Genomic DNA, 24,763 nt, shown 5'->3' with positions numbered 1-24,763 from the left:
AGTCCTCAGATAATAGAACAAATTTAAATGATAAACTATATATGGCTGTTAATAGTTCACATTCCTGAATAGGGCATGCTAAAAAGCAAGCCCAGAACAGAAAAGAATCTTGGACATATCAATAGCTCCTTTTTTCTTATTTTTTGTGAGTCTTACATTGACCATACCTGCCATTTACTTCCATTAAATTATTCATAGAATAAAGCACTCTCTATCCTGAGCAAGAGAATCAAAACCTTGTCTTTAATAGGGTTCATATCTATCCAATACCAAGCATATTTATGCTCTTGACTCTTTAATAGCAGGAACTCCAAGCACTTTCCTATGATTTTCTGAGCTCTATCTTTGATGCTATTTATTACTTGGACTTTCTTTTTAGAAAAAGGTACAAACTGGAGGTTTCTGTTTGATGCTTAAAGTCAACAGTACTTGCTTGCTCATGCTAGCAAGAAGAGAAATTTCAAGAATCTGAACAGACCCAAAATTAAAATTGGAAATTTAATGGGGGGGTTGGAGCCGTCAGCTTGTTTTTGTCAGACCTCAACCTTATTGTAGGTCTAATCAGCCATGGCAGATTGATTAGGGTATAAGTTACATCTCTGTTACATGAGACAGGCTTAGCATTTCTCTAGTTCACTTTTTGTGCCTTGCAAGCCTCTTTCTATGGAAAATAAAGCCACTCACTGCAGCAACTAGAGAGTGAGAACAACAGTGAACATAAGTTTGGGTGCTGTTACAGAAAGGGCAGGCATGGGGGTCTGATTGCATGAAGCACCAGGAGGTGTATGAGCAAAAGGAAGATCACCAAGATACCCACCTCGATTCCTGTCAATATCTGTTTTATGAAGGATGGTGAACAGCAGCATGAGTGAGAACCCTGGTGTCTTTTACCACCTGATGAGGTGGGCAACTGTAATGTAAATTGGCCATGCCTGTTGGCAATCAGAGCTGCTGAAGAAGAGTGTCTTTAACTGAAGCTCATACAGTGTTCTAGTACATTTACATATGGAAAGAAAATAATTTGATTGTACTGTTTACCACTGAAACTCTTCCTGGGTAGAGAGCAATACCACAGAGGTAAATTTACAGTACAAATAAGAGAAGAACTTATGATGATCTCTTATCCCTACCTCCACAATTTCTCACAGCACTTGCTTTGCTTCAAAAAAGTCTCATCACAGGCACTGAGCACCACCAAATGTTTTCCACACTCAAAGATATACTTTAAAGATGTAAGTTATGATTAGGCAACTGTTTCCTACAGAATGTGAATGAGATTTGGTAGTTTATTTCCCTATGCACTTTTAAAATATCACATATATCACATTGAATTTCTGCCCATGAAGAGAGATAAATCAACTAAGACCTTGATTTACTTCTTTCATAGGGATGAAATTCAATAGAATAAAGTGTCTTTGTGCAAAAGACATACATCAAAACTCAGAAATCTTGTCAGCTTTATGAAAATCAATGTTTTTCCAGCATATATTATATTTACTGTATTGTATACTTCCTTGTATTATATGATTCAGCCACAATTCTTTCCAGCTTTCTTAATAACAATAAGGAAGTACATTTCCCTGAATTGTCTTGTGTCATTAATTCAGGAGAAAGGGTAGTTTTGTTGCATTGGAGTCAGGAAATAGGAGGTCTCTATATGCAGTCAAAAAACCCTCATAAGGTTTGTCCCTGAGTACTTTTTGCATGTGCTGATCAGCTTTCCCATTTCTATTTCTCTGTATTCATTAACCATTTTAGTTGTGTTAGTCATCTAATCCTCATATTCCTAAACTACGAGCACTAGACTCTCAAGCATTGCTTTGACAGAGCTAATATCTTAGGAGTCATAAAATCCCATTTAACACAGGGGAGTATTTGCCTTTTTATACCAAACCACACAAACAGTCTGCAGAACAAAACAAGCACCATTTCCAAGCTCTAGTTTGCAAAGCAGGTAACAGCCTGAAATGATGATTAGTTCTTTACTTTAGCATTAGCTTATATAGAAACTTGTTCTTTAAAAAAATAAAACAAAATACTGTTCTCTTTATATGGAGCCATGGGGAAAAAAAAAGCAACCCCAAACCAACACTGACAAGAAAAGCTGTGCTGTTTTGTGGTCTCTTATATGACAAGAATTACTTTTATGACTTCACTAACACATTTTAATGATCAGTATTATCTTTACATACTAACCAATAGCTCCTTTTCATTGCCATTGTATGTCTATCTCCTTTTTCACCGTGTTATGTTTTTCTCACCTGCTATAGGTTTTCCTTTCCAGAGTCAAGCCACTTATACCAGAAACTGCACAGAAGCAATAACAAAAAAGTTCACCATTTACCATCTCACAAAATGACTTTAGCCAGCAGGATTTTCTAGTAACATATAGTACAGACTAGATACTAAGCACTTCAATATCTTTACAATATTTACAATTAGGAAATTTTAATTGCCTGCTTAACAAAGACATTTCCTTCCATGATTTATCAGGTGAATAATTAACTTTTTAAATACATATTATAGGTGTAGGTGCCAATAACTGTATCAGTCAACAGTCTACCACCAATACAAGTATAGGCCATATGATAAAAATCAGAGTGATTCCTTGGTGTAATAACCTGAGCTTGAAGATTTGAAATAACCCAACCATTCCCAGAAAGTAAGTAAAGGAACAAAGCAGCAAACCAAAACATTTTCCTCCATTATGACTTTGTTCATCCAGTTGTGTTAACATCTTATTTGCTTACTCTTCTGAAGTTTTAAAGAACATTCAGAATCCCTTCAATGGTGTTTCCTAAACCATTTTAATCTTCATTGGAGTAAAATTTGACACCATCAAAACTGATCAAAATTCCCATGCATTGTAATGCTAGCAATTTGCTCACAGTGCAGAGGGGGTTTATACAAGGAGAAGAATGGCTTGGATGTCAGTCAATTACTTTTAATCTTTCTCCTTCTGTATCAAGCATTACTGTTTAACTGCTATTGACCCTTCAGAGATGGTAACAGTTATAATTACCACTGCATGAGTTCTGCAGTTCACATGAGGTGTAGAGGAAGGTGTGGCATGAAGAGTAGATAAGAGTAAATTATTAGAAACTAGTGAAAGTAATCAATAGCTGTCATCCCAATATTGATGCTGTTCTACAGTCCCCCTCCAAAGTCATTTGCCCACTATGACACATGTGTATGCAGTATGCAAAAAGCATGGAAACTCTAGTACAATATGCCTTTAGAAGCCCACTATGTGGCTATGCAGTAAGGTAATTTTGTTATATACTCAGCCCCAACTCATACAAACAGAGACTGAGAGGTACATGCACGAAGCTACATTTGACCAAATCCACAGGGAAACTAGGATTTTGCTAAAAGGAGAATAGCCATATTTATCTTATAGTCTTTTATTTATCAGCTTACTGGCATCCAACCCCTGCCAGTAAAAACTACACTTTAACTTAAACAGTAGAAATTTGTGTGTAATCAAAGTCTGTCTTTTCAGAAGAACCTCTTGGGCCTCTTGAGTTTTTCTTTGCCATTGATAGCATTAACACCTTGTATAGAAATACTGCATGCTCCAATGACATGGTCATTAATTTTTGTTTGATCTCTAATTCCTTGAGTATAGACCTTTAAAACCAGCATCTTGATTCTACTCTCAGTTGCATTAATTTAATGATACAGGAGCCAGGTATGGCATTACTTCTGCGCAATGAAGTGAGTGGTTTCTTTGCAAATGGATGGAATGCTCCTGAGAAGGGCAGGCAATTTCCAAATGCATCTGTGACATCTACAAGATCAAAAATTCTTCAAAAACAACTGGGGCCCTCTTCATATTTCTGAAATGCCAACTTGGCTGACCTGTTTGGGTTTTTTTTTGTGGCATTCAAAATCAGCACCTTCCCCTATGAAATCTCTTTATAAAAAACAGCTTAAGTGTGAATCTGTCCCTGTGGAAGCAGAATAATGAACTGTTAGTGATGGGGCAGACAACTCTATTCTCTTTTGTGAGCTCCATGTTGGCTTGGAAAAATTTGTTTGAGCAGCATCTTCTCTATTGTAACCTCCAGGCTGGGGTAATTTTTCAGTCTTTTATTGAAATGAAGCTGCTATCTGATAGAGAATGAAATAAAATGAATTTGCCTTTTGCCAAGGAGATTAGGCAATACCCGAGTTTGGTCAAACATGTCCATGCTAAGCATCATATACCTGTGAATTCATGATAAATAGCCCTTCTACAGATAACATCCTTACTGTAAGGCCATGATTTCTTGTTTTGTTGCCATTTGTACAAGGATATAGTCAAAAAGAAAACAAAACATGATCTCCACAGTTTTGTAGGCCACTCAGGACAGCTGAGGAAACAACACCCTGACTTGCTTTGCCAGGAAAAAGCTCCAGTGTCTACAATAGCTGCATGCCCCACGATTTGAACATGGAATGTTTTAAGAAACCAAGTTCTAGGTATGATAAAAACAACTAGCTACTCCAGAGATCCCTTGGGAATTGTAATTTCAGCAGCTGAGGTTGAAAATATGAGACCCAACTGGGCAGTTCACTGGTGGTAGTAAAATGAGCAGTATTTTCATTTTTTTTTCAAGTAGTTTGAAACATATGTCTGTTAGATCTTTATGATAACAGGAGAGCCATCAAGTCAGGCCTGATCTGCTAGAGCTGTGTGACAGCTGGGGGAGACAGCAGGAGTAGAGGGGATTTTGCAGGTTGCATCAGCAGGTTAGTTGGAGGCCAAGGATCAACATTGCAAAGGTTGCTGTGGGCTCACAACACCATATTGACAATTCACAGTGGATCTGAGGGGGACTTCTGCTCAGATCTGAAGAGCTGTGGGAAAACAGCAGATGCTGATGGATTACTGTTAGCTACATCTTAGGACTGAGGTTAATTAACAAAACCTTTGACACCTGTCCACATGATACCTGGCTCTAATGTTGCTGGTAACCACTCAGAAGCAGAAGCAATACATTTCCTGAACAGAAGAGACGGAAATCCATTATGAAATGCCAATTTCTGCCTTTAGCAATTGTGAGGTTGCAACTGCTTTCAAGCAAAGTCTAGCCTAGCATGGTGGATCCTTTCTGTTTTGAGAGAAACATCACTGCAATAGAAGCAACTTTCTCTGGCTTCAATGCAAGAGTCTCTCACTTCAACCCCAAAGTTCTGTGGCACTCAAGCAAACATAAGTGGCAAGTCATTTTCTGTAGTAAAGCAGACACTAAAAGATAAGGATGAAACATGAAAGAGAAAATGTGCTGATGAGAAGTATTCAAAATGATCCATGTGTATCTGTGACATCTTAGAAGACACACTTCAAGCCTACACTGCTGATGCTTATAAGTAAGCACAATGATGCTTTGTACTGACATGTTGTACTGAAAGTCACTTCAGGTTTATGCTCACCATCTCAAGTTCCCCCTATAGTTTCATCTAGAGAAGTTATTTTTACTTACTCATCTGAAAGAGGATATAGCTTTTGCTTTTAAGCTACAATACAGAAGTTGGAGTGGCAGAAGATCCAGATGATAGACAGCTATTGAAGGACTAATTATATATCATTCATAGGATCCCACTAAAATAGTACAGATAGAGAGGAAAAAAGAATCAGACAAGGAATGAGCAGGTCATAACTGCAACCTATCAGCTCAATCCCCATCAATTGTTATTGCGTCAATCAGACACAACTTGTAAATGGTAGCACGTGCTAAGGCATAGTATAGACACATATAAGCAGTTAAAGAGGTATATGTAACCAAAATGCAACTTAAAGAAGTATAATGATACTTTAAAGTATCTCCAACATGGGCATTACTTAATTTTAAAGCATGGTTTGGAGGCACTGAAGCCAGAAAACAGAAAAGAAATTTGTTTGAACAGCCAAGGCCTAGAACACAGGATTTCTTGACTAGCTCCAAATTCAAGACCCCTAAACAATACAGCCTTTAGATTTCAAGAACAGCTGAGAATATCTTGTGGCCTCTAGGTCCAGGTTGCCTTGGCCAGAGGAAGGAATGGGAAGGCTTGTAGGCAGTGGACAAAACAGATGACCCCCAAGGTTTCAACATTATTTTTTTGTGTGTGTTGAGAGTAGCTACTAAGCCCATTTCAAACATGCTTATGAAGACAAGTTATTGGCATTGGAGAAGCAAGAGTAAGCATCCAGGGCCATGATTCCCCAGTTGCATTGGCATTGGAGAAGCAAGAGTAAGCATCCAGGGCCATGATTCCCCAGTTGCTATGCAGGGTCCCAGTGAGAATCGTGAGGGGATTAGCAGGCACAGGACTGCCAGGCAAACATAGCTGTGCACCCAAATGTAGGAACTCAAGACATGTTTATCATGTTTTTTCTGTTTCACTTAGTTCCTCCATGTGCTCTAGTCCTCTCTAGAATGGGAATTATCAAGTTACAAGAAAAGGTAATTTGACTGTTACTTCCAGCCTGGCAAGACCACAATCTACCAACTCTTGAGCTGATCCACAGACACCCTATATAGTTTTATTACCATGGTGCTACATGAAGGAGGATTACAGAATGCCAACTGTCATGACTCATTATGCAGCATCTAACTCGGCACATAAAGGCTTCCTGCAATATTGCTGAAAGGTAGGGGGAATAACAGTAACTTAATAAAGAACAGCTCTGTGAGATGATGTTGTTTACTTAATACACAGTTGTCAGTTACATGCCACTCCAACCATCCAGTCCAAAGGACCTAAAACTGCAGTAGCTTTTCAGAAAGCATTGGCAAGGTGGTCCCATTTTCCCCTGTGGGCTCAGGACTCATGATCAATTGGCAGTCAAGATACCTAGTCTCTGATCAGCACAAGAGTTTCCAGAAGGGCTCATTCAATCCAATGCCTAGGACTTCTAAAATGAAAAAAAAAAAGAAACAGCCAGAATGGTATCTCAAAAGGACCTGCCAAATTTCCTGCTCTAGGACCTAAAACAATTGGAGAATTTTAATGCAAAACCCTGGTCTGATTCTCTTAAAAATCAGGTAATGCACCTACTGGTACACCCCGAGTGATACTTGAGCAAGAGATAAATTGCTGGATAAAGCATCAGGTCAGTCTGATGGCATGGTCTGAAATAAAGCAGTTCAGCCAAACAAATGCTTTAGTAAGTGATCAGTGAGAGTCGAGTGCCCTTACTGGGTGCTGGGCAAGAACTTATGTGGAACACTATGTAGGTACTTCCCTCCTTTACAGAACACACCTTTCTGGATAGACATCCCTTGAAAATGTAGCTGTTACCCTTTTAAATTGTATCCATGACAGGTACTTTCCTCAACTGGTATTAAAGTAAACCAGCAAAACCTTGCATTGAAGATCACTGCTACTTCTTATCTCTAGAGGCTGAGAACTTGCTTGCTCTAGTCTTGGACCCCGAGCATGGGTTCATTTTATTCCAGCAGAGTATTATGTGGCTCCTTGGCATACCTGTTTACTACAGATATAGTGCCTAGCAGCTTGCTTACTGACCAAAAGCATACTGAGGTAGTCACTGCACCATCACAGCAGAAACAGAACCTGGTTTTAGGTATATAGTACATCTATGGGTGGGGAATAGATCATGCTCATTTGCATTAGCTTGAGCCAGCACTTCCTTGACTGAAATAATTCAGATTGTTAATGACAATATAGCTAGGAACAGAACTGGTTTTGGAGCTACTGGAATGTACATTTATTTTCTCTTGAGGAGACATTTCTCTGAAGCTACTGTGGCCTTTGTCTGACAGCATGAACCAGGATCATTCAAGCAGTTATTGCTGAAAGAAGTGTAAATATACAACAGATGTACCCGCCAACGGTCACTGCTCATGTAGCAGTGTTTTCCAGGGTTTGTCTGCTGACAGAAAGAAATGAGCACTTAACAGTAGTGTTTTTGTAGTTCTGATGGTATAAAAGGCGAGGTTTGTAGTCAGGTATTTTTGTTTTAATTTTTTTCCTAGCTAGAGCTTCTGGTTTAATAAAAATGTTTCAGAAACAAAAGCCATTCTTTAGGTAGAACACCTTTTAACCAGCCCATCCATCTATGCGCATTCACACTCACTCTTTTGGAAGAGTGGGTCAAGTATTCATCACCACACTTCAGTTTTTACCCCTGGCTCTGCGCTCCGTTTCTTACCTTTACTGTTATTATTCTCCTCTTGAGGCAGATCCCGATCTTCCTTGCCAGAATACATCACATTGCTTCCTTCACTGCTACACAATCTCTATGGGAAACTGTTCTGTTGACTTGAGTGTGACTGGTGGCCCTGGCCCACCCCTGCTTGCCCTGGTCTTTTCAGGCACTCCAACCTCCCCATAACCTGCCAGTTTAAATTTTTTTGCATTAATTTTAACTGAATTCAGCCAAGCAGCAAGTGATATACACTGCTGGACACCAAAGCTGTCTAGTTACCTGCCTGACAAGTGCTGTGCAGCTGGGGCAGTGGCAGAGGGCTGCAGTCCCTCCTGGCAGAGGGGACTTGCCTCCAGTCAGACCAGGTTCATGCATGGCTCATTCAGCCTGTTTCTTTCCAAAGCTTGTCAGCACAGGGCCACTAGAAGTCCTGGCCCAACTGTGGTAAGCTCCAGCTAGCCATCATTCAAAGAGAAGGTCACTCGCCTTTGACTGTCAGCATTTCTCCATGCTCCACTACCCAGCGGTAATACACAGAAGCAAGCGCTGTTTGAGTAATGGAGACAGTAAAAATTCCTCTGGTATTTCTACTCCTTTAAGACTTCAATTTATTTTCAGTAAAGTGACTCCTCATCGTAAATAATTTATCTGTGTTTTTAATTGTTATTTTTGGCAAGAACTTTTTCTATGAAACTTTTTTTGAAAGAATAATTTAGCATAGTTAAGGTTTTTATAGGAACTATTATTGGAAATGTTTTTAATAAACATTTCTGTGCAGTAACCCTATCATATTCTGAATACTTATACCAGAAAGCCACAAATACCCATGAAGAAAATAAAAAGGATTACTTTCATAACAACTTCAATTATTCTCCATTTTTGTTTTTCCCAGTGACAAAGCAGTCTTGAAAGATTACTTAAGTAAATCACTTTACAATCTATAACAAGGCCACCCTATTCTACTATTCTCACCATTTTCAGCACATTCCCTTTTCTTACATGTGCACATACATATTTTTGAAGCTTGATCTCCCTATACATCAAGTACAAAAAAAAATGCAGAATGTCAATATATATCCATGCATTCTGAGAAGATACTGAAAATAGAAACTGCAGTTTCCTCCAGCCCAATTGAAAGTAACTGCATAAAGAAACAAAGATGGAGACATGAGCTTTTAACTTTTGTCATGGATATTTGTCACACAGTATACTGCACTACCTGCTTACACATCTCTAAAACATACTGTACTTCCTGGTGAAACCCTACTAGCACTGATCGCTTTATTCCTCATGTCTTTCAGGCAACATGCTGTTTATCCCTTATACTTGCTTTACCACAACAGCATGACAAAGCCCAGTTGGGTTTGGCTCATGATCTACAGCAGAGCCCAGATCCCCCCTTTCCACTGAGCTGCTTCTAGCCAGTGCCCCCTTCGCACGCTGCTGATTTAAAAAAATAAGTTCTTTTGAAGTTTCATGGTTCGGTTTGCCTTTTTTTACCAAAAGCCCATTCACCCCCACGCACAACCCCATTATTTCTCCCGTAAAATGTGCTTTCCCAAGGACTTTAGTCCCATTTTTTATTAATTCCTTCTCAGCAGAATTAGTTTCCTAATTCTAGCCATTTTGACAGGAGGTCACAGGTCTCTGTCTACCTCCAGCGCTCCTCAGCCTCCCTTCCTTTCTCTTAAAGAGCTACTCATCCTGTGCATTTACCAGTAATGTCAAACCCTTTAGCTTCCCCCATCACCCAGCTTTGCTAAGTATAACCACATCCCCATGGGGACTAAGGCAAATTCACACTGAGCCTCTCTCCTGGGTGCTGGCGACTCTCAGAGAGGGTTTGCTAATTGCAGCCAGCTGCACACATCTCTTCTCACCCTCCTGCCTGTGACAGTGTGCCATCACATCTCTTCCCACACGCTGCCTGATGGACTGACAGAGAAGTGGCACAGAGCACCTGACAGTCTCACCGTCTCCCTACCCACATAGGATTTAGCGCTGGCTAGTGGGCACTCAGCTGCCAGGCACTGTCGTTAGTGCTATGAAGCCCTGCAAGTCTCCCAGACCTTCCTGCTCCTTACAGGGCTCCCAATAGCTTCATTTAATCTGCTTACCAAACATTGTCTGCAAAGTGTTTTTGGGAACTGAGAGCTGCCTGAGAGTAGAAGTATTTTAATGGGATCATCAAGATAAAAAGTTATTGGTTTGCAAAGGATAAGCCCTGTGCTGCTTCTCGGCTCCTTCTTGCTATCTTCCTTGACTGCTCGGCAGGAAAGCTATTTAAACTCCACTTAGCAGGTAATGTAGTCACACTTATTTTGTAGTGAACATATACCATGCTCTGTAGTATTAAACTTAACACAAGCCATCATTTCCTGAAGTGAACACTCTAGGAGAGATTTGGAGCTCTCCTCAGACCAAATTCACCATTTCTACTGAAAAGGACTATATGCCTTCAGACAGTAAACTCTTTGTGCTTTCCTCTCTCACCGGTTCCTAATTCAGTGCCTAAGCCTGCAGAAAAGATGTTCTTGTCAAGGCATGTATTGGCCAGTATAAGCTAAATAGCTTTTTTCCCCTACCTGCAATAAATACGTCTCTGAAGTCATGGCAAAGCAACTCTTCGGCAAAGCACCACACCATTGAAGGGAACTGATTTGTGAATGGTCTGATGGACATCTGATGTCTGGAATAAAGATGCTCAATGAATAAAACTGGAAAGCCAGGCTGGAGAGGATGAAAACATGTGCTGTGGTCTTTGATTGCTGCTAGAAGATAATTCTGCTCTCTAGATACAAGGGTGTTATTGTGCCCCCAGGACCAAACAGCCTGATGCACTTTACCCAGAAGAGCATGCATTAAAGTCAATGGGACATCAGTCCGAGAGGCATTGGAGCAGGTGGAAGAAAAATCCAGTGAGGTGGATGATTTCATTCTGGCTGAGAAAATGAGACACTTGGATAAGCTGCTGCAGGGGAGGTGAAAAAAGAAAGGTTACAGTAAGGATTTATCTAGATCACTGGGAAGCAAACCAGACCTGAACAGGTTTGTTTTTTTTTTTTTTTTTTCCATGGGAGGGCTATGAGAGAAGAGGGGTGCAGAGACAGGGAATCTAAAGTTCAAAAACAGAATTATATTAACAAGGTATCTATTAATCTGAAGAGAAATGTAAAATATTGGGAGAACTTGTGTAAAGTCAACACAGCAGGAAAACTGGATAACACCCAGTTACAGTACAGGAGGAACAGGACACTGAATCACACCAGAAAGCAGAATAATCAGACCTAAAGCAATGTTTTTTTGTATTTAGAAGGTGAAATTCTCTACCTCAAGATATCATGAAGGCCTTGCACTTGGCAAGTTTCTGGGACGGACTAGAGTTCCATGTACAAGGAATTCCCACAGAGGTCCATTCAGATAAAGTTCCACATATCTGTATAGAATTATGATATTAGGATGTATAGATGCATAACATCCATAAATGTTTTTACATATATAAATTTGTTAACATGAATTCTGGAAGGATATAAGGCTTCACCTCTCAGGAAATCAGCTAACCACTCATTTAGGGGAAAGGATATTTTCTAACTGCCTTAGATATTTTTTTTTTCTCCCAGTAAAATGCATTAAGGAGTATTTTTAATACATTGAGTTTTCACTCAATAACTGAAAGAACTCCAAAACTAAAAGGTTTCTAAATTTCAGGTATGTGAGGGCAGGGGAGTGGAGAAGTCTAAATTTCTCTTTTAAAGAAGTTCTACACAAGTCCTTCACTTAGTTATAAAGCTACTTCCTATTGAGTAAAAAGATATGCTTTTGACCAGAGCTATTTAAAGTCCTCAAGGTCTAAAATTCCTGATATAGAAATGTGAAATTACACCATTATCTTAGAAGAATAAGAACATTTAAATAAAAGAACATTATAAAACAAGTCAACTGTAACAGTGAAGAACAACTTCCATCTTTACCTGACCTCTCATTTATCATCATATTGGTAAGGCAAAGGTGCATGGACAGTGAAGCTACAAAATCCCCAGCAGTCCAATTAAGGGAGGCTATTCCAAATAACTGAGAATCAGTTCTGAACAAGTCCTATGGAAAGCCCCTATAGAGTAAAGCAAAAACTGGTTATTTTTTTATAATCTTTCTGATTAATTTTATACTATTTAGTAGAAACAAGTTTTTGTTTTAGACTGCCACTAGACAGAGGAAGAAAAAAATCAATACAGAGAATATAGAGTGGTAGGTACTCATAAGTTTTGTGTTTCCTCTAAGAGATATTGCAACTAGCCACAGGTATTTTTAAGGGAGTTCATTTCAATCATCTTTGGTTCCATTTAAGTTAAGAAAAACCACATAGTACAGGCACTAAACATGCACACAGAGCAATTTCCAAGTCCTAGGAACAAATATTTAGACAGGCAGAGGTGTTTACTCAGAACCAAATGCCAAGTATCAAGTAGTCCATCTGTAACTGGTACATATCCACAGAAGAAAGGTTAAAAATATGCTGTTGGATATTGCATGAGGGAAAGTATTACATTCATTTGGCACACCACCCCCTACACAGGCACGCCAAAGCAGCATCAGCGGGTTTTGCCTGTAACCTACCAGTTCTGTATAGAAACCATGGGCTTCTTTTGCCCTATCACATCACCAGCTTCCCTTACCACCAAAACCACACTACAGCATTTGTCAGTAGTCAAAATTTCAAGTTCCTTCCCCCTTCTTCCTCCCCAAGATAATATAAGTAGAATCCTTTCAAATATTTTTTTAAAATTAGTTACTTTGTTCATTTGAAAAGGAACAATCTTGTAATGGAATAATCAGGGGCTGTATTTTGCATAACAATAGTCTCTCTCAATATGCAAAACATGCACAAAAGATTAATTGCTGGAAGCACCAGTACCTGCTGTACTACTGTTCACACGCAACTACTCTTGCCCTCCAGCTGCCAATGCAGCCCTCATCCCAATATACTTAGTCAAACCCTAAAACAGTAAATTACATAGTATTCATAATACCTGGCAGAGACTGATGTGTCAGTGGAAACTGACAAAATGCATGAGACACCAATAATGTGTAATTTGTCATTAATGGACCCAGCTTGATAGCATTCACGGCCAGTTTAAGCAACTTAACTCAGAACAAATTCATTCATACAAATGTGACAATCAAGGAAGTCAATCTCTCCTGTGCTAAGTAAAGAATAAAAAGATGATTTAAATGTGAATTCCTACGAGAATATAGGTTTGGCATAAAGTGCTTAGCTCTGGAGAATAAAAGCCTGTTTATCCACTGAAAAGTATCACACCAGGAGAGGTATTTTCTCCAAAATTGCATTTATTTGACATGCCACTACAATGAACTAGAGACAATATTTTCAGAACAGATAGAAATTCATTGTTTTTACCCTGATGCTGTTTAAAAAAAACGCAGTTTACCAACTCTTGTCATGATAGTTGGTGTCTTAGCTCCACCATCCTTAAGAAAAATAGTATAATACGTACCATGCAGGATTATAAACAGAAATATCTTAAGTCTGAGATGTACTTAGTGTCATGGTTTAACCCCAGCTAGCAACTAAGCACCACACAGCCACTTGCTCACTCCCCCCCACTGGTGGGATGGGGGAGAGAATTGGGAGGGTAAAAGGGAGAAAACTTGTGGGTTAAGTGTTTAATAATTGAAAGAAAATAAAATAGAATAGTAGTAAAGCAAAAAGCCATGCATGCAAGCAAAACAAAGCAAGAAATTCATTCACTCCTTCCCATGAGCAGGCAGGTGTTCAGCCACCCCCAGGAAAGCAGGGCTCCATCACACATAACAGTTACTTGGGAAGACAAAACACCATGGCGCCAAACATCGCCCCCCTTCATTCTTCTTCCCCCAGCTTATATATGAGCATGACATCATATGGTATGGAATAGCCCTTTGGTCAGTTGGGGTCAGCTGTCCTGGCTCTGCCCCCTCCCAGCTTCTTGTGCACCTGGCAGACCATGGGAAGCTGAAAAGTTTTGACCAGTGCGAGCACTACTTAGCAACAACTTAGCAAGAACCAAAACATCAGTGTTATAGACATTGTTCTCGTCCTAAACTCAAAACACAGCACTATACCAGCTACTAAGAAGAAAATTAACTTTATCCCAGCTGAAACCAGGACATTTAGTTATTACCACAATGAGTAACCTGAAACAGAAATGCTCATTTCTGCATTTCACCCTTTCGGACACATTCATAAGCCTGACAAGACTGTAGATAACCACTGCTGTTGGACCTGTTCCCATGGAGAAAGAGTATTTTTCCAAGAGGTATTTCAGATTAAGACCATATAGTACCAGCAAGCCACCCAGCACTGCTAAATTCCTTCCTTTAAAAGTATTAATATGTTTTTACTGACATACATATATTTCCCTCCAAACACCACTACTCATTTTTGGGATGATTCAGAGATGGAGAACTATATTATTTCTAATGTATTTTGTCACTTTTATACATCAATCAATGACAAAATAGTTATCTCTGATTAGTGAAAAGAGCCACCAAGTTACATAAACATCCCGTTCCTGGGTCTTCTTCCTGGTAGCAAACCATATCTTACAGGTTGTCTGTAATAGACAGTGGTAATATTGAAAACACAAACACATTTGCAGAGTCCAAGATGCATGCAGCTGTTCATTTTATGAAGGGGAATGGCAAAGGAGAGATGCAGTAGGGCTCAGGAAGTTTGCCCAGAGGTGAAAAAACACTCCCACATCTGAATTACTGTCAAAAGACATGCATCTGTTCTGGAGACACCAGTCACCCATCTGCATTAGGTCAAAGACATGAGACAGCAAAGTGACAATAGATCATCTGCAAATAGCAGTTCCTAATTACCAAGTTACATGGTTGCAGGCCGATTCTGAGTGTAATTAAGGCAACCCTCCTAATTTACACTTCGATGGCTGGCAGATGCTTACATTGGCCACATGGATGTCTAAATCTGGAAAGCAGCGTTGAATTTATTCACAAGGAACCCACTGGTGCAATGCTTCTTGAAGCAGCACCACTAAAGAGCAGAAGGGAAGATATAGGAAACTGTCTTCAGTTTAAACAGTAAGCAATACAAGGCTTCAAACATAACAGCTGAGATTTTTATTTTTTTTAAATAAATATCTGACATTATTGTGCTTAGCATTAAGTAAGTTGAAGATGCAGTGAATACACAATTTTGTATTGCATGAGATCTTATTTATAAGGTACCAATATATAAATATTCCAATAACCATGAAAAAGTTTGTTCATTCCCTTGCCTCATGAATTCTCAACTCATTTCTTGGTTCATCTCTAAACTCCTACCTGCAATTCACAGTTTGCTTTTCACTTCAATCTCTTGTTAATCACTCAGGCAACAGAGCTACCAAATATCCAAGAAGTGAAATGAAATATCTAACAGGCAAAAAGAGCTCAAAAATATTCATCCAAAGACTTCTGTAGATAAATTTCTACATGTAGGTTATCTGCCAATATATTGACATAGAACCAGTGAAAGATTGGAAACTTTGACTAAATAAAAACAGGAATTCACCTGCAGCAAATATGATTTAAAACAAATAGTTCAGGGAATTTTGCTCCATAGTACACCTACCATTGCCCTAAATGACTAGTCCTGTCTCCTCATTTAATCTTCCTAAGCCATTTTCCTCAATTTCCTATGGTCATCCATTCCAAAGGTGACAGTGAACACGCTTTCCTATATTGAAGACTGAACAGTTTATCTATGTCTGTGACCTACTTGAAAAAGTTTATATTTAACATGTATGAACTGCTATTCTAAGGATTACAGTGTAATTCTGTGTCTAGTTATGTAAAATGGAAATAACACAAAACTTCTCTTAACTGTCAGGATTACATTTCAAGGTCTTACTGTGAAGGCTGTAAGGGACCAGGAAGCAGGATTTCCAGGTTCTGTTTTTGACTATTGGCATTTTACTCCATAACCTTGTGCAATTTCCCTAACCTTTGCAAACCTTATATCTCTTCCTTAAAAATGAGTACAATGAGAGAGAAAAAAAAAAAAGAAGAAAGAAGAAACGAAACTTAGTGGTTTGGAAACCACTTTGATATCCTCCAGCGGAAAAGGTTTTACTGCAAATTTGTACAACAAAAAATGCAGTGCAACTAGACCAAAAGGTTCCAAGTCACACAATTATTCAGTAGAAAGGAAGAGAAAAATCTCTTAGCCTGAAGTACAGTATTGCAGGGTATAGAGTAGGGGATGTTGAGGAAATAGTGGGAGTGTTTAGACCATGACCTTCACCACAGCTTCCTGTTCCGGAGTCCAGCTTCAGCCCAGAGCTACCAGAGCCAGCTCATGTCTTACAAGGACATAGACTTTCCAGGTGCTACCACTTGTCCAAGTTATCTTTAGCCATGCCTTAAAAGGTCTCTTCAGCTGAATCAACACTACAAGTTTTGTAATTACACAGGCAACCTCAGCTTCCACTGAGAACAAGACCATGGAAGAAGTATTTCCCTTGCAACAAAAAGATTGGGTACTCAACCCCTCAGAATCAAGAACAACAAAAGAAAGTGAACCCAGTTAAACTGTTTGCTTGGGAGGGGCAGCTGGGAGGGGATTCAATCTTCTGAGCCCAAATAATTTTGATGTAGATTATGTAAACTTGTAGAAAGCGCTCAGAAGACTAGGGTGAAGGACAGGAGTCCAGGCAACATCCTGATGCAAAAGAATGGCTAGAGAGTGTGTTTCTGTGGAATGGAAAATGGATCTGTACCAAGCAATAAGTTGGAGGGGAGAATTTGACACTAAAAACACGAAACATTAAGGAGGGTGATAAATTCTATTCTTTTACTTTGTCCTTGATTAAGTCTGAGGTTTACTGCATAAAAAAAGAAAGCAGCAATTTCTTTCCCTTTTAACTTCTTCTATTCCTTGATCCGTCCATGTTCTATCTGCCTAAATACTCTATGGACAATTAATTAGTATACTAGCTTCATGTGAAAAAATAATTTCAGTTTTCAGAAGATTTAGGAAAAATATTGCCACCAGAAGCCTTGTAAGCTGTTGTGGTAGCAGCAGCTGTTGAGAATGCAATAGAAAATGTGTCATGAGACTAGTTTCCCTCCCCAAGGCTCATGTAACCTAAAAGTTCCACATTTTCTCAGAATAAGATAGATAGAAAAAAAAGAAAAAACCTTTATAAATATTCCCATGCTTAAGATCACATACATTTTCTGGCAACATTGAAAATTCCAGTTGCAACTACCAAGAGCCCTTGCCTGTTTACCATGCCCTTCCATGCATACAGTTTTATGACTGAACTTGTAGGGGGAAAGACTATAACAAATTAGTTTCTCAGCTATAAGGCCAATGCTTTGTCCTTACTTATATGAAAAGTGACAGCAATAAGAATACGGACATCCTGCAAGTAACCACAACTCCTCAGCATGGGACATGTTTTTCAAAGGGGATGAGAAAAAGGGGGAGGGGAGGCAAAGGCAAATTCCTGTCAATACTTCAGAGTCAGAGCTGAAAAGTAGGTGTTCCCTTATTGCTAGATCCCAGCAGGGTCAGCTCACCACCTTCCCTCATCCCCGAGTTGTAGGGTTTAATTGAAAAATTCAGCAAGGAATAAAAATAGTTTTCAGTAATGTTTGACATCTTGTATTTCACACCAGGCCAACCTTATTTCCTTTACAATATCCTTTTCCTGGAGTTTTAGCAGTTGGGAGGTTCTTCATGCTCCTTCTAGAAAATTTTATTCATGAAGAAAACAAAGCATCTCCGGTTCTGAACATTAGCTTCTCTTGACCATTTCACTTACATACACATGGTGACACAAAGGTTCAGAAAGAGGATATTTTTTCACTGGAGGCTGGGCACAGGTACTCAGGAGGTCTCTAACCCTCCAGCACTGCTTAGAAATCAAGGGGACTGGCACAACATAGGAACTGTAGGCAGTGCAAGGGGTAAGCACGCACAAGAAAAGCAAATGGATGGTTCTTTTAGTGCAGCAAGTTGTCTTCCCTACAAGAGCTAAGGAGACAGAGGTGGCTTTATGTCACCTTTTCAGTTCCTGTCTTCGACTAGCACAGGAATGGGCAGTTTTCCAAAGCAGATTAAAGGAGCTATACATAACCCTCTGCTAAATTTTTGCTCGGGTTCAGCAGCCATGGAAGTAATTGCTGACTACACTCCAAATATGAGCCAAAAACCCTCTGATCTGGATCCAAGTTTCCCTGAAGCTTAAAGGTGCTTAGATCCAGCTTTCTGGGTCACATCCAATTCTAAACTCCTTTGTTTATCTTCTATAGGCTATTAAGTCTCCATCAGACAAGGAATTTAGAACAGCAAGTAACAGCACAGCCTTCTCTGGAGTACTGTGTGTGATGGCCATGCCATCCAAATAAGACATCTCTTAACTAAAAGAGACTCAGAATAGTGATAAAAATGAGCAATTGCTTAGGGAAAAAAGCTATCATCCAATTAAAAAAATAGAGAATACCTGGACTGGGAAACAAACTAGTGAAAAAAGGAAAGAATTTATAGAACAGTGCACAGCCTGAAGAAAAAGGGCTGGGAGCACCCAGTCTCCCCATCTCACAGGATGAGAGCAAAGGAAGCTGAAAGGTGGATAAAGAGAAAGGAGCATCACTCATACAGTATGAAATCAGGCTGGGAAACTCATTGCTGACATGCCAAGATTCAGACTGGATTCAAAGGGGAAAATTATGCATAGCAAAAAAATCCAGAATTATAACAGCTGCTTTTTAAAGGAGGCATATAGAACAAAGAAGGGAAAGACAATTGCAAAGGAAAAACTCTGTTGCTTTCAGGCTTAAGTTGGTTTCTGAAAGTTCAGGAGACTATAGGAAGTGCAAGATTCTCTCACATCTTCATGGTTTCTGGAAACTCTCCCAAAATTCCCAGTGCTGCCCAGTCTCAGAAAGGACACACTGAAACACCTGGATGCCACACTCCATTTACTGAAATGCTGCAATTGAACAGAAAGACCAGGGAAAACAACAAATGTCTTTCAACATGACTTTATAAGCTTTTGGAGAGTTGCAGTATAAACAATATTTTATTAAACTACAGAATCTGTCCTCACTTGCTTGCACCTCAATGTTATTTTCCTTTACACTGATAGCTGCCTGTGTCAAACAGTTTATACAGCCATGGAAAATGTTTGGCAGCTTAATGTGCCCAGAAAGCCCTGCACACAGCTGCCTGTGACTGAACAGTCACATCACGGACAGTAATTAGAAACTGAGTGAAATGGAAGCAGAGCCTTTCCAGCCAGTGCTCCCCAGCCAAAAGCACAGACACTGCCAAATCCCCCTGAAAGCGAAAGCCCTCTACAACAGGAGACATCCTCTGAGGAGCACACAGGGCCAGATCTCAGGCAACAGCTACAGCCTGTTATAAACTGCTCCGAGACACATGCAGCTTGCAATAAATATGGACCTTTAGTTTCAAAACAAATCTCAAAGCCATCAGGTTCCCAAGTTTTGCAGGTACCACCTGCATTGGGTCTGGGACTGCGTTTGCTGAACAATTACTAAGACACCAGCCCCTACTATGTCTGCCCTGAAGTATAAATGGCAGGATTTTACTTTTCTTTATACTGCATTTTCCAGTCAGCTATTCTGCTTCCTCTGCCCCATAGGTAACTCTCCACCTGTTCCCCTCATCCTTCCTTACTGTCTATACAAAGGAAAGGCAATGCAGTGAGAGATCAAGCAGCAGCCTACGTGCAAAGGGAAAAAAAATACCTGTCAGGTATTGCACGCAGGAGACAGAGTGGCTCAGCAAGATTCAACTCTGGAGCTGCGGACAAAACACACAGTAGGAGACTGTCAGGCTCAAACGCTGCATAAGGTCTGCCGAATTCACCAGTGCTCCCCATCACTCCACTCACTCCAATATCTTCTACAAAATTAGGAATAGGATTTAGTTAGTGGCGACAGATGCTCATGAAAGCTCATATCCTTGGAGAAGCAGCTGCCTGAGACTAAGCATAATGCAGACAAAGATCAGTAAAAGACCAGCCCTTCAATGTATCCTCTCTGCTGGTGTCCTTTACATATGATGTATGTCATCTCTTGCCACATGGCTCCTCACAGCATGTGCATGCTTGTCAGTCCCAACACATAAAATACTCTCAGCCTCAGTCCCAAAGCTCTGCAAAAGTACTCCAGAGGCAGAGGGCACTTCAGGCTCCAGCTCCAAGACCCCACACTGTCCAGTCAATGAGATCCAGCATGACAAAACAGCCCTCGCTGTCACAAGCGTAGGTATGATTAAACTGAAAGTGATGGCTATACTATGATGTTCTTATTACCTGTCATGCACTGGGGTTCAGGAGAGTGCCTCTAGACTCGGTATTTACCTGACCTATTCAGACACAAATTTACAACTGCATGAAAGGCTTTGGCCCCAAACAGCTACCTCTGAGCTGCTCAGACAGAATTTACATTTACCCTGCTGACCTCGAGTCTCTTCAACCCACCTCTATGTTCTACCAGTCCACTGTCGGCTAGAGGATTGTTCTACCTTTACTTCAATGTTATTGAGATCCCAAACTGAACAAGACAGGCATTTAAAACCTAAGTTAGCAGGTCAAGACTAATTTATAAATTTGTTTCCTGGTAGAATATTTTATGGTTTAGGTGTTTGAATGGTGTTTTTACACATTTGCATTTAAGTTTTTATAAAATAAGACACAGTATCTTCTTTTTATTTTTCATTTTAAAATACTTGTATGAAAAATTAGATAATTATCAAAAAAAGCCCTCAGTAACCATGTTTCTCTCATCCCAAAATGCTTCTCTTGTTAATGTTTTTGATCTCTTCCAGATAAGAGACAGTAACACATGGCAGATACTAGCAAAAGATTTGCATAGCAGCAACAACACAAATTTCTCCCACACAATGACCCTGAAATTTTTCCTAAAAGTAACTTGAACAAATGAAATCAGATTCATTTCTGGAGTGGCCTCACCAGATTTGCTGTGACTCCGCTTATGCTGAATCTGCCCAAATTGCCTCTGGAATCTTGTGCCCTGGGCATTTCATCAAAACGGTGCCTATGTCAAAACTTCCCAAGGAACAAATGTATGATGAGGCTTACAGATGCCCAAGACAACTCTCACCGAGATGTGACTCATTTCAGTTATATACCACTCAACACGACCATTTTGGTCACACTAATACAGTTTGGTTCTTTTCTCCTTTGAAAATTCCCTGGATTATTCCAATTCCTTTGCCTAAATCATTCAATCTTGAGCCACCACATAGAAGAGATTATTAATATGCTTTTGGTCAAGAAGCCAGTGGCTTTAGTTCACTTTCACCAGCAGCACTGATTTAACAAAAATGCACTAACAGCTCAGCAGCAAAGCACCATAAAGACAGATACCAGAGATAAAGCGTCTTGTAGATAGCTCTTGGATTCTCCATCGTAGTTCATTTGCTGCTGAGCATTCAGAGATCATAGATATAAGACTTCCCAGAAATAAAGGTTAGAATAACCACTGTGGTGCTATACTCCAGGATACGTGAGGAACATTAGCCCAGATAATCCTAAGAATATTTTTTAAAAATAATGACTGAGGAACTGCCAGGATATAGCATTCTTTTTCAACTACATCCTCCAAATGTATTGGTTTCTAAATATCAGTGACATCAGGTGAACCCAGATACACAGAGAAGCCTATCACTCCCTCTTCTGTATTTTGTTTCCAATAGCAAGGGGACTGACAAACCCCTCCAGCTAGCAGTACGTACTGCAGGCTTATTGGCAAACTGGATAGATGCAAATGAGGGCAATGTAACACCAGGAAGCAGTGGGTGCAGAATATCTGTTTCACCTGACATCTGTGGCAGAGAGGGGAGGTGGTCCATAGTTATTCAGCCAGAGATGAAGGCAAGAAGAGCCACAAGGCTCTAAGACCTTTAATGAAGAGGTTTTTTATCCCCCCTCCCCCCTTTTTTATTTAAAAAAAAGGAAATTCCCCTGCAGAAGGCAGAAGAGTCCTGGTCTTCCTGCATCCTTTGCTAAGTGTGAGAGATTGTTTCTCTCCTTTTTTCCTTCTGCAGTGACAGCTTTTGCTCCAGTCAAATATTTCCCCCTCCTGCCCACAGAGTCTGATCCAGCACTTGACTTCCAGATAAATGAGCTCTTCCTTCACATTAATCATCCTTAATGAGGCAGATATTCTTTCCGTAAATTCACTCCCTCCTTAGCACTTAGCGGATGCTGATATGGAGGTCTTTCATTGCAACCCCGTAGTTAGAGGGAGGCAGTTTGGTCAGACCATGAATTTTATTTGATACTTTGTTTAATGTGACTCAGACAGCAAGAGGACAAGAAAGACTTGGTAGTAGCCAGGGGGGAGTAAAGGATTACCTTATGCTTTCAGGAATTACAGCACCAAGTCACATCTATCCTTGCTTTAGCATAGGTGCAATGAACTGAGTGTTACCACCTATCTTCTTCTACAGGAAAAAATGGATTCTTCCCATCCCCTTCACTGTTCATAGTTGGAAACAGCAACACCTTTCACACAAGGTTTACCTTTTACAAATGTAAAAGTTTATCTTCTTCAGTCATTATTTGGTACCATATACTTAACCTCATGACAGTAAGTAAAGGAGGGTGGCAGCTCTCAAGGGTAGTACTCCAGTGAATACTCTACATGGGAACTCCCATAAGCCTTGTACCTTCTCAGGCAGGGCAGGAGGGAAACAGGGAATGCAAGTCCTGTACTTATATACATATATGTGAATGGCCATTTTTATGGATATATATCATGCCATCATCTGTCTCAATCAAATTTACAAGGAAAGTTCTGTCCTTGACCATCCTGTGCTACCAACTGTCCCTGATCTCAAAGAATCCTACCCAGCCAATATCCCACCCAGACATGTTTAGCCTTCAATAATTCTACATTAACAATTGTTCTAAATTGTTAGCTAGCTACTTTCTAATGGTGGTTGCTAACAGTTTTTGGTTTTTTTCCTAAAGACCTCTAGGATACAGATATTATTTCCAGTCAACTACAGAAGATTAAATTATTGACCTGAACAAAAATCTTAAAGGCATATTGTCAATGTGGTTAAGGAAGTCTAGCCGATATGAAACTGTATACAGAAAAAAAGGACAAAAAACTTCAACAGCTTATATCCAGAGTAAGACTACAGAGACATAGCTAGGAAATCTTTCATCATCTGAAGTTATTGGAAAGATAGAAACTGAGTCTGTTCAAACTGTATTGCTGTGTGTTTTTTTCCAATATTGAAAGTGTTTTGTTCATGCAGGAAAGAGAACTGATTCCATCACAGGGAAGTACATTGCATACTTATTCATAAATTTTTTCCCCACAATTTCAATACAACTAGAACATTCACCATAACCAAGGTGAGGGAAAAAGACTATGTTGTTAAGACCTAAAAGCCTGACACTCCTATAATCTTTCAGTATCCAGGCCACTCAATACACTGTTTTGAGTAACTTTCAAATTTCTTTGTCTTTATTTAGTGATTTATTTTCTTTCTTCTTTCCTTCTTAACTAGCTGAAGAAAAAGATCAAGGAAAGAACTGTTATGGGAGTTTATTTTGTTCTTTTATTGACTTTTTTGTGATGTTGGACATTTCAAGATCCTTTGTAGGAAGGAATAAGCCATTTCAAATGGATGATGGATTTTTGAATTTTTGAGTGTTTTTAGAAAAAGCAGTAATATATCCCATCTTCATGTTATAAAAGACAACTTCTTCATACAGGTAATGTGGTGCTTTGAAACTGTTGACTCTGACTCTGTAGGGCTTCAGGGAACTGGAGCTTTAATAAAGGTAGGTTCTCCAATACAAGTCTCTACTACACTAGAATCGGGAATCTTAGATCAACCTAGGGACTTCTCCACTGGCTTCAGTAGTAAATCTGTCCCAGGTCCTCAGAAAATAGCTTTCTGGTTTTATGTAATACCTATTCTTGAAGGGGGGTGACTGAAGTTATGTATACAGATTGCTTATTTTCCCCAGTCTCAAACCAATAGACATCCCCCTGAATAATTTAACCATTTTGTTTCTGTTTTTTCTAAGTGACACCTCTGAGCCAAGGTAACAAAATCCAGAAGAGACTCCTAATGCTTTTGGAAGCTCTCAAAACATGAGAAAGTAGCCCCTGGAGACAACAGCCTTAAAGGGAGCAAAAATTGAATGCTTTGGCCAACTTTCCAGAGATCCTGATGTATCAACATGTACAGATTGCCTGAAATCTTCATGGTACTCCAGATGGAAATTTAATTTCCCTTTTCCACAGAGAGGTATTCTCATTCCCTGGATTTTGCTAACCTCACTGACTTCAGTGGCAAAGAAGTCCATAGAGCTGAAGAAGTTTGATGCAAGAAACAATCATGTTGAAGGAACTCAACCCAACAAAATCCAATTCACAAATGGCAGGCAGCCAACTGCATGCAGGCAACCAACTGTTCAAATACTGTTCACAGACCTGTGGCACCAACACCTCATCTTTTGCAATCTAACACAAAAGATTTTACCATATCCTCAGCCTGTGTAAGTTGGCAGTATTATCTGATACTTAGGCAGTCTTTAA

General features: G+C 39.7%; 1 protein-coding gene across 2 annotated transcripts in view; it reads right to left on the bottom strand.

The window, feature by feature from the left end:
- Positions 1–24,763, bottom strand: part of LRFN2 (leucine rich repeat and fibronectin type III domain containing 2) — a 233,929-nt gene that overhangs the window by 200,220 nt on the left and 8,946 nt on the right. The window contains exons 2-3 of one of the 2 annotated variants that reach the window (XR_015708298.1): positions 19,922–19,976; positions 17,779–19,140 (exon numbers count right to left, since the gene is read on the bottom strand). The gene's annotated coding sequence lies outside the window, so the exon portion shown is untranslated. Of the gene's footprint in view, positions 1–17,778; positions 19,141–19,921; positions 19,977–24,763 lie in introns of those variants that run through there. The other variant, XM_087775071.1, reaches the window with a different exon arrangement.

Source organism: Nipponia nippon, unplaced genomic scaffold (assembly GCF_047370975.1).
Source record: "Nipponia nippon isolate SJK-2023a ecotype South Korea unplaced genomic scaffold, ASM4737097v1 scaffold_4, whole genome shotgun sequence".
NCBI classification, from domain to species: domain Eukaryota; kingdom Metazoa; phylum Chordata; class Aves; order Pelecaniformes; family Threskiornithidae; genus Nipponia; species Nipponia nippon.
The sequence above is the reverse complement of the archived record's forward strand: the minus strand, read 5'-3'. Positions and strand labels throughout refer to the sequence as shown.